Source organism: Maylandia zebra, linkage group LG17 (genome assembly GCF_041146795.1).
Source record: "Maylandia zebra isolate NMK-2024a linkage group LG17, Mzebra_GT3a, whole genome shotgun sequence".
NCBI classification, from domain to species: domain Eukaryota; kingdom Metazoa; phylum Chordata; class Actinopteri; order Cichliformes; family Cichlidae; genus Maylandia; species Maylandia zebra.
The window spans coordinates 20,122,475-20,130,246 of NC_135183.1; the positions used below are offsets into that span (position 1 = coordinate 20,122,475).

At 44.3% G+C, this 7,772-nt stretch overlaps 1 long non-coding RNA gene across 1 annotated transcript; it reads right to left on the reverse strand.

Moving 5' to 3' along the window:
* Positions 1 to 4,740: 4,740 nt before the first annotated feature.
* Positions 4,741 to 5,918, reverse strand: LOC143413350 (uncharacterized). Its single transcript, XR_013093966.1, has 3 exons — positions 5,742 to 5,918; positions 5,545 to 5,656; positions 4,741 to 5,464 (listed from the first exon to the last, which is right to left on the reverse strand). It is a non-coding gene; the product is annotated as an uncharacterized LOC143413350 (long non-coding RNA).
* Positions 5,919 to 7,772: the final 1,854 nt, after the last annotated feature.

Sequence of the window (7,772 nt, forward strand, 5' to 3'; positions counted from 1 at the left end):
CCTATAATGACCACTAGATGCTGCTGCCAGAGAAAGTAACAAAAAAAAAAAAAAAAAAAAAAATCCATCTCCTCTCTATAAATATGTAACCCCTAGCAGTTGATTGCACTTGTGTTTGTGATGATGTTTTTAGCATCAGTGAACATATTTTTAGAGAAACGGCTTCCTGGCGTGGTTCAGTCTGCTGCTTAGAAGTGACCAGAACGGTGTCCTTATTCGCTGCTTCCTGTCCCACATTTTAACTGGCTCTTCTTTAGATTCCTCCCCACTGGAACACAAAGTGATTACCAGACAGAAAAGCAGCTAAAATAACGGTTTTGAAAGATATTGCAATGGAAAGTGGGATTCACATGTGTGCAAAGACCTTAAAAACAAACTTCTCTGTCCTCCACATGAACCTGCAGAGTCTCTGTGTGTGTTGGTTTTTGTTTTTATATGTTTTCCTCTTGGTTGCACATCTCTCCGTGGGGAGATGTCTTTTGTCCTGTCTTCCTTTTCTCTCCCCAACCGGTCACAGCAGATGACCTCACCTCTCTGAGCCTGGTTCTGCCAAAGGTTTCTTCCTGTTAAAGGGGAGTTTTTCCTTCCCACTGTCGCCAAAGTGCTTGCTCAGAAGGGGTTATATGATTATTGGGTTATTCTCTGTATGTATTATTGTAGGGTCTACCTATAATATAAAGCCCCTTGAGGCAGCTGTTGTTTTGGTTTGACGCTGTGTAAATAAAATGGAACTGAATTGAACAAACATACTTCTACCCACATTCAGTCTGTTAGAATCTGATCACTCTCGCCAAACTCAGACTTCTTCCCTGCAGAAATCCGAAATGCTCCAGCACCATCGGGAATGTGGACAAACTTATGACTGAAAAACACTGAAACACCAGGATTTTTGTGCTTTTTCTGCTTAAATGCACTCAGTTCAAATAGTTAAACAGGACCTGACTCTCTACAGCAGGGGTGTCGAACTGCAGGCCTCGAGGGCAGGTTTTCAATGTGTCCTTGATCCAGCACAGCTTATTTGAATTGCTAAATTACCTCTTCAACATGTTTTGAAGTTCTCCAGAGGCCTGGTAATGAACTAATCATTAGATTCAGGTGTGTTGACCCAGGGTGATATCTAAAACCTTCAGGACACCGGCCCTCAAGGCCTGCAGTTCGACACCCCTGCTCTACAGGGCCTTATAGGCTCATTCATCTGAGGCTACATTGCAGTTTTTGATCTTGAGAAATTAAAAGGAATCAAGGCTCAGGTTTATAGACACCAAGCTACTTCAGCTTGAAGCCTGGTGAGCTTAGCTTGGGTTAGATGTTTGCACTTGTCTTTTAACCACATAAGACGTGATGTGGTTAAAACCACTTTTATCAAGAGATATCGTCTTGGATGAATTATGGCAAGTCAGCGTCTGGTTTTCGCAACACCACGGGCCTGAGGGTCTGAGAGTCTGAGTGACGGTGAAGGCCTCCCGGGACGTTCCTGTTCTGGGGTCGTGTGCAGCAGGTCGTAAACCGGTGTTTTGAAATTGGACCTGATGGTTTACTGAGCATAAATCCTCAGCCTGGTCAGTTTAAAGATGTAAAGGTGGTCATTTTTATGCAGCTTTTAACACGAAAGGAAATTTAGCAGATGAAAGGAAAATGATGGAGGTGTTCTTCCTGCGTCAGAGATTTGCCTGCACTGTCAAACCCTTAATGGCCCAAAGCTGTCACATTAACAGACATAACTCAGTGTAGGTATGACATGAATAACACACACAGTGAGTCCTGCTGATGAGATCTAACCAAATTCCTATCACGTCATAACATAAATAATCCTTAATTTGAAAATTCTCAGAAAAAACAAACAAGAACCACAGAAAACCCAATTTATCTGTCAACCTATCTGTCAACCTGTCAACCAAGAGTCCGAACATTAGTGTGTCAGAGCTGTTCTGGAAACACTTATACAACGTATGAGTAACAGGTCAGACTGATTGTGGCTCATTGCTGTGAAACTGCAACGAGAAACTTTGACCTGAGACCAGACTGACGATAATAATGACATGTGGCTTAAACGTGGTCCCTGGGCCTATTTGAACCATTTATCCAAAGCTTCCGGTGACATCTAGTGGACATAATGTGGAACAACACCCAGAACACACCAGGGAGATCTACAGCAAATAAGAATGAAACTATTTGTTAGTAACAACAACAACAACAACAACAACAACAACAACAACAACAACAACAACAATAATAATAATAATAATAATAATAATGACAGCAACAACAACAACATGCTTCACTTTAAGGGCAAGACACAGTCAGTGTGCTTAAACAATACACCAGAAGTAAAAATTAGTTGATTAATCTGCCTCCATCTCTGGTTTCAAATCATTTGTAACTGATTGCAGTCACGTGATAACTTTATTAGTTTTGTGAGATGTTGTAGAAGTGAACTAAAAGAACAGTACTTGTTTGCCAGATGTTGCTGTACTTGAATAAGTTTTGATGGGAAGTATGTAGGTATGTAGCAGTTTCTCAAAGATGCATCAAGGTTTGGGTTTCGAGGCCTGAATGTGTTTGTGAACACCTCAGTGGTTTATCTGTGCAAAATACAGGTCCGAAAATATTCATTGAGTCCCTCATACAGATATGAAACATATTTTGGACCAGTGGTGTAGGTCACTCACAAATTTGTGATGAATTCATTTATCAATGAATTTTTATGGACAGGATTTCTAAGCGCCAAGTGGCGGAGGGCTTTCACTTAGGTGGCCTCAGAAGCTCATCTCTGCTTTTCGCGGATGATATGGTTCTGTTGGCTTCATCGGGTGATGGCCTCCAGCTCGCACTGGAACGGTTTGCAGCCGAGTGTGAAGCAGCGGGAATGAGGGTCAGCACCTCCGAATCTGAGGCCATGGTTCTCAGCTGGAAAAGGGTGGAGTGTCGGGGACAGGGCTGGACTGGGACAAAAAATCGGCCCGGGCATTTTGACTAGAGACCGGCCCACCAAAAATGTGACGTCATTCAGGGGTAAAACCGCAAAGGATTCTGGGAACTTGTGGCAAGAGGTACTAGCGCATGCAGGCTTTCAATTGAATTTAGTTACACAGCGATAAAAAGAAACACAAAAAATGGCAAGAAGCTGTTGTATTATTAACTGCAATAGCCGGTGTTGTGCCAAAAAGTGATTGTCTGCCAAAAACTGATTGCTCGTATTTAAATTGCTATAAGTAACTTGTTGGGCTATAATATGTGAAACATATGTCAAATGCATCCCTCACGGATGACATAAAGTCATCTCTCTTGCTCCATCTCTCTTTGCTGCTCTTCTGTCTCCTCTGTCACAGACTTCTCCACTTTTGATGATAAATCAGCCTGGTGCAACATGTAAGGATTGGCACAATTTGTTAAGATTTTTGAGGAGTTTGAGAAACTAACCTTAAGCATAAAATAAAATTTACTATCAGTAACTTCATAGCACCCGCCCAGCAGTATATAAACTCCGTCATGCTAGCTAGTACGCAGTACCAGTTATTCTAAGCGACTGTAAAAAGTCAGCACAACGAAAACAAACTACAACTAAACTTGGTTTATATCTGACACAGATAGACAGCAGGGCCCTGTTTCAGGAAGCCGGTTTAGAAAACTCAGAGTGAAAAACGATACGCAGGGTTGAGTAACCCCGAACTGTCCAACTCGGAATATTCGGTTTCAGAAAGGCTGATAACAATTAGTTCAGTCAACGCGGAGTTGCTTTAACCCCAAGTGAAGCGCGCGGACGAGGATACATAAAGCCCTGATAAGCGGAGCACAGATTAAGCGAGTCACCATGGAGACGGAGGGAAAGAAGGCGCGGTCAATGTATTTCACAGCGCTTGAGGCCGAAATTCTGATGGCAGCATATGCCGATAACATGCAAATTCCGCGGAAAAAAGTAACACAGCCACAGCTGCAAAAGAAAGGGAGCATGCATGGCAAAACATAGCCGACAGAGTCAATGCGTGAGTGTTAATCTAAACATTGATCTAGGGATTTCCACCCATTTAACACGTTATTTTATCATATGTTATTTTATTTGTTATTTTATACATTTTATTTTGTGATGTGATGTGAGCGCAGGTGCAACCCAACAGGCCCCAAACGTTCCTGGCAGCAAGTAAAAATGAAATATAAAAATATAGTCCAAACAGGTGAGGTGTAATTGTATTATGAGCCATAGTGCTTGGTCTGTTTGTCCCATGTAAATCAATTGCAGTTAGAGGCTACATTAATTTTCTTTCTGTAAGCACTTATTGAAATTATCTGAGCACATTACAAGTACATATTTGCTTACTCTGTATGCTCAAATGTGGCCCGTTATAGCCAACAGAAAAAAAGCGGAGGCCCGAAAAACAGGTGGGGGTCCTCCACCACCACCACTCACAGAGGCTGAGCAGTTGCCCTCAGCCAAAACAGTGGGCGCCCTGTGGCTGAAGGCATCTCTGCGGGGACATCCTCTGAGTCAATAACCCCGCAAGACACAAGTGCCTACATAAGGGGTAAATCCAAAATAATACATGATGTGCATACATCCTTTCTTCACAGTCACCTTTGCAGTGCGACACATTCATTTGATAAACTCTTTACCATAATGGATTATTTTGTAGTGAAGTTATTTTCCGACTGATTTTGCCTTCCCTCAGTCTTGGTTGTCTTTGAGAGCATAATGACAATGAAGTGTAAGGTGATTGGTATGTTTGTTAATTGCCATTTGGTCCGTTGTAAGTTATAAGTGACCTGTATAAACCTCATATTCTATCAGTTGATGGTGGTGGTGTACTGCATCTGGTGCAGCCTCCTGTTGAGCCAGACCAACATGCAGTTGTGAGTAATACTCCACAGATTATATGAGTTTACAGTAGAACAGCAATGTTGTCTATTTCTTTACTACAGGAAAATAATGAAGAAACATTGACAGCTGTTACAGAGGAGGAAGCAACAGAGACACTTTATGAGGTTTACATCTTTTAATACTTTGTGTACAGGAAACACAGGCGACCAATAAAGCCAGTTGAACAAAAAATCTGTTTATTCTTCTTTCAACATGTTGAGGTGATGGGTCAAAAGAAATGATTGTGACATATGGTGTCTCTGACTGCGCTTCCATCTTGTATGTCCGTGGGAGGGTCAGGATGTTCATGGTTTGGATCACTGCTGATGTTTGGTTCAGAAGGACAGTGTTCTCCTCTAATTGTGGCAATGTTGTGAAGAATCACACATGCCACAATAATGTCACATGCCCTTTCTGGGGTGACCCTGAGTCTTTGCAGGCACTGGAACCGGGCCTTAAGCATTCCGATAGTCATTTCAATTCTGGCTCTTGTCCTGCAATTAGCCAGATTATATCGCTGCTGTGGGCCCGGTTCAGGGTCAGGGTAAGGGGTAAGCAAATAGGGTAAACATGGATACCCCCTATCACCAAGCAAGTAGCCAGTGAACTCTCCTAAGACAGAAGGATACACTTCAGTTCAAATGTCCCTGAAGCAATTGGTCTTTATATATTTTAAAGTATTCTCAACTCACCATGTCCAAATTTTGTGCTCAGTGTACATTCACGGAATATTTGTGAGTCATGGACAGAGCCTGGCCACTTGGCTTCCACATTTGTGATAATGTTGGCAGCATCACATATGATCTTCACAGTGCAGAGAACACAAATTAGCATCCATTACTATAATGAAATAATTTGTTAGTTTGAAATGCTACAGGGAACTATGTACCTGTACATTGATGCTGTGGAAAGACTTCCTGTTCACATAGTCTCCTTCATTTACTGAAGGAGCAATGATTGGAATGTGAGTGCCATCTATACAGCCAATCACGCCTGGGAACCGTGAGAATAAATGTAAAATTTAAGTAGTAGTTCAAGTATCACCACATCATGAATTAAGTTTTGTTCATCCTGTTACCTGCAATTTTGTGGCATCCCTCTTTGATAAATCTTGTGGGTCTATGACCGGGGAACACCACAAACGAGTGCAGGAGACGTTTCAGTGCAACTGTAACATTCCTGACTGCCCGACAGACGGTAGCCTTGGAAACGTGCTCAGCGTCACCAATATTATACAGAAAGCTCCCGTTTGCAAAAAACCGAAGTGCAATACAAATAATATGTAATGAACTGAGAGCATGTCCGCGATGTGTCACATGCGTAATTTATGGCCTGAGGATGTTATCCAAATAACTTAGAGATTGTGCTGAGAAACGGTAACGTTCGCACAGAAAATCATCAGGAAATGATAAAATGTCCAAACGCGCTCTAATCACTCTCTCCCAGCGGAGAGCTCTGCGGAGAATTTGTGCTTCACGATCTACTGGCTCTTCAAGGAAGGGGCACGCCATGTCTGACACTTCCTACTGTCAGGTTTCCGACAAAGAGGCGGGGACAGTCAGGGTTAGTTGTAGTAAACCTGCTAGGGGGCAGGTTAGCTTCACGGAGTGTGTCGTCATAGTGACTCACTGAGGCTTCATCTGAACTCGCTTTGTGAAACCGAAAACCCGGAGTTTTCGTTAACTCAGGGTATACTTACTCAGTTTTTCCACTAAACCGGCTTCCTGAAACAGGGCCCAGGTCATAACTTCTTACCTGAAGTTCAGTTCCTCTGCCACTATGACCGGTGGCCGCCTCGGGTCTCTCCTCCTCTTGCCTCCCCTTTCCCTTATCCACCTGCTGGCCTCCACCACTTGCTGATGTTGCTAAATCTGTGGAAGCTATGCCATAGCTACCGCCAAACACTTCAGTTATTTTTACACATTTGGCAGCGTCTGCCTGAAGGGCTTGTTTCTTTTTGGCCCTAATTTTTTCTGCACCTCCTTTCCTTTTTTTGTTCTCCATTTTCTTTAGTTGCTAAACAAGGGGGAGGGTGCATCCGACCTCCTCGGCTGTAATTGGTCCAGCCCAGAGTCGATCATGACCAATTGGCCAATCCAACACCTTTCATTATTTATACCCTTCCAAAAAAAAAAAAAAAAAACGATCAGCCCATAAAAACAAAAAATCGCCAGCGGCCCACCGGGCAAATGCCCGGTATGCCCGATGGCCAGTCCAGCTATGGTCGGGGATGAGTTCCTGCCCCAAGTGGAGGAGTTCAAGTATCTTGGGGTCTTGTTCGCAAGTGATGGGAAAAGACAGACGGACTGGTGCTGCAGCCGCAGTGATGCGGATGCTGCACCGGTCCGTCGTGGTGAAGAGGGAGCTGAGTGTAAAAGCGAAGCTCTCTATTTACCGGTCAATCTACGTCCCTACCCTCACCTATGGCCACGAGCTGTGGGTAGTGACAGAAAGACAAGCGGAGGAAATGAACTTCCTCCGAAGGGTGGCTGGCCTCTCCCTTAGAGATAGGGTGAGAAGTTCGGCCATCCAGGAGGGGCTCAGAGTAGAGCCGCTGCTGCTCCACATCGAAAGGAGCCAGCTGAGGTGGTTCGGGCATCTGACAAGGATGCCTCCTGGGCGCCTCCTGGGTGAGGTGTTCCGGGCATGTCCCACCGGGAGGAGGCCCCGGGGCAAACCCAGGACACGCTGGAGAGATTATATCTCTCGGCTGGCCTGGGAACGCCTTGGTGTTCCCCCGGATAAGCTAGAGGAGGTGGCTGGGGAGAGGGAGGTCTGGGCTTCTCTGCTTAGGCTGCTTTCCCCGCGACCCGGCCCCGGATAAAGCGGAAGAAGATGGATGGATGGATGAAATTATCAATCCATCTTCTCCAGCTCCTTCGGGGAAACAGCGTCCCCCCTCTTGGTAGGAACACCTCCA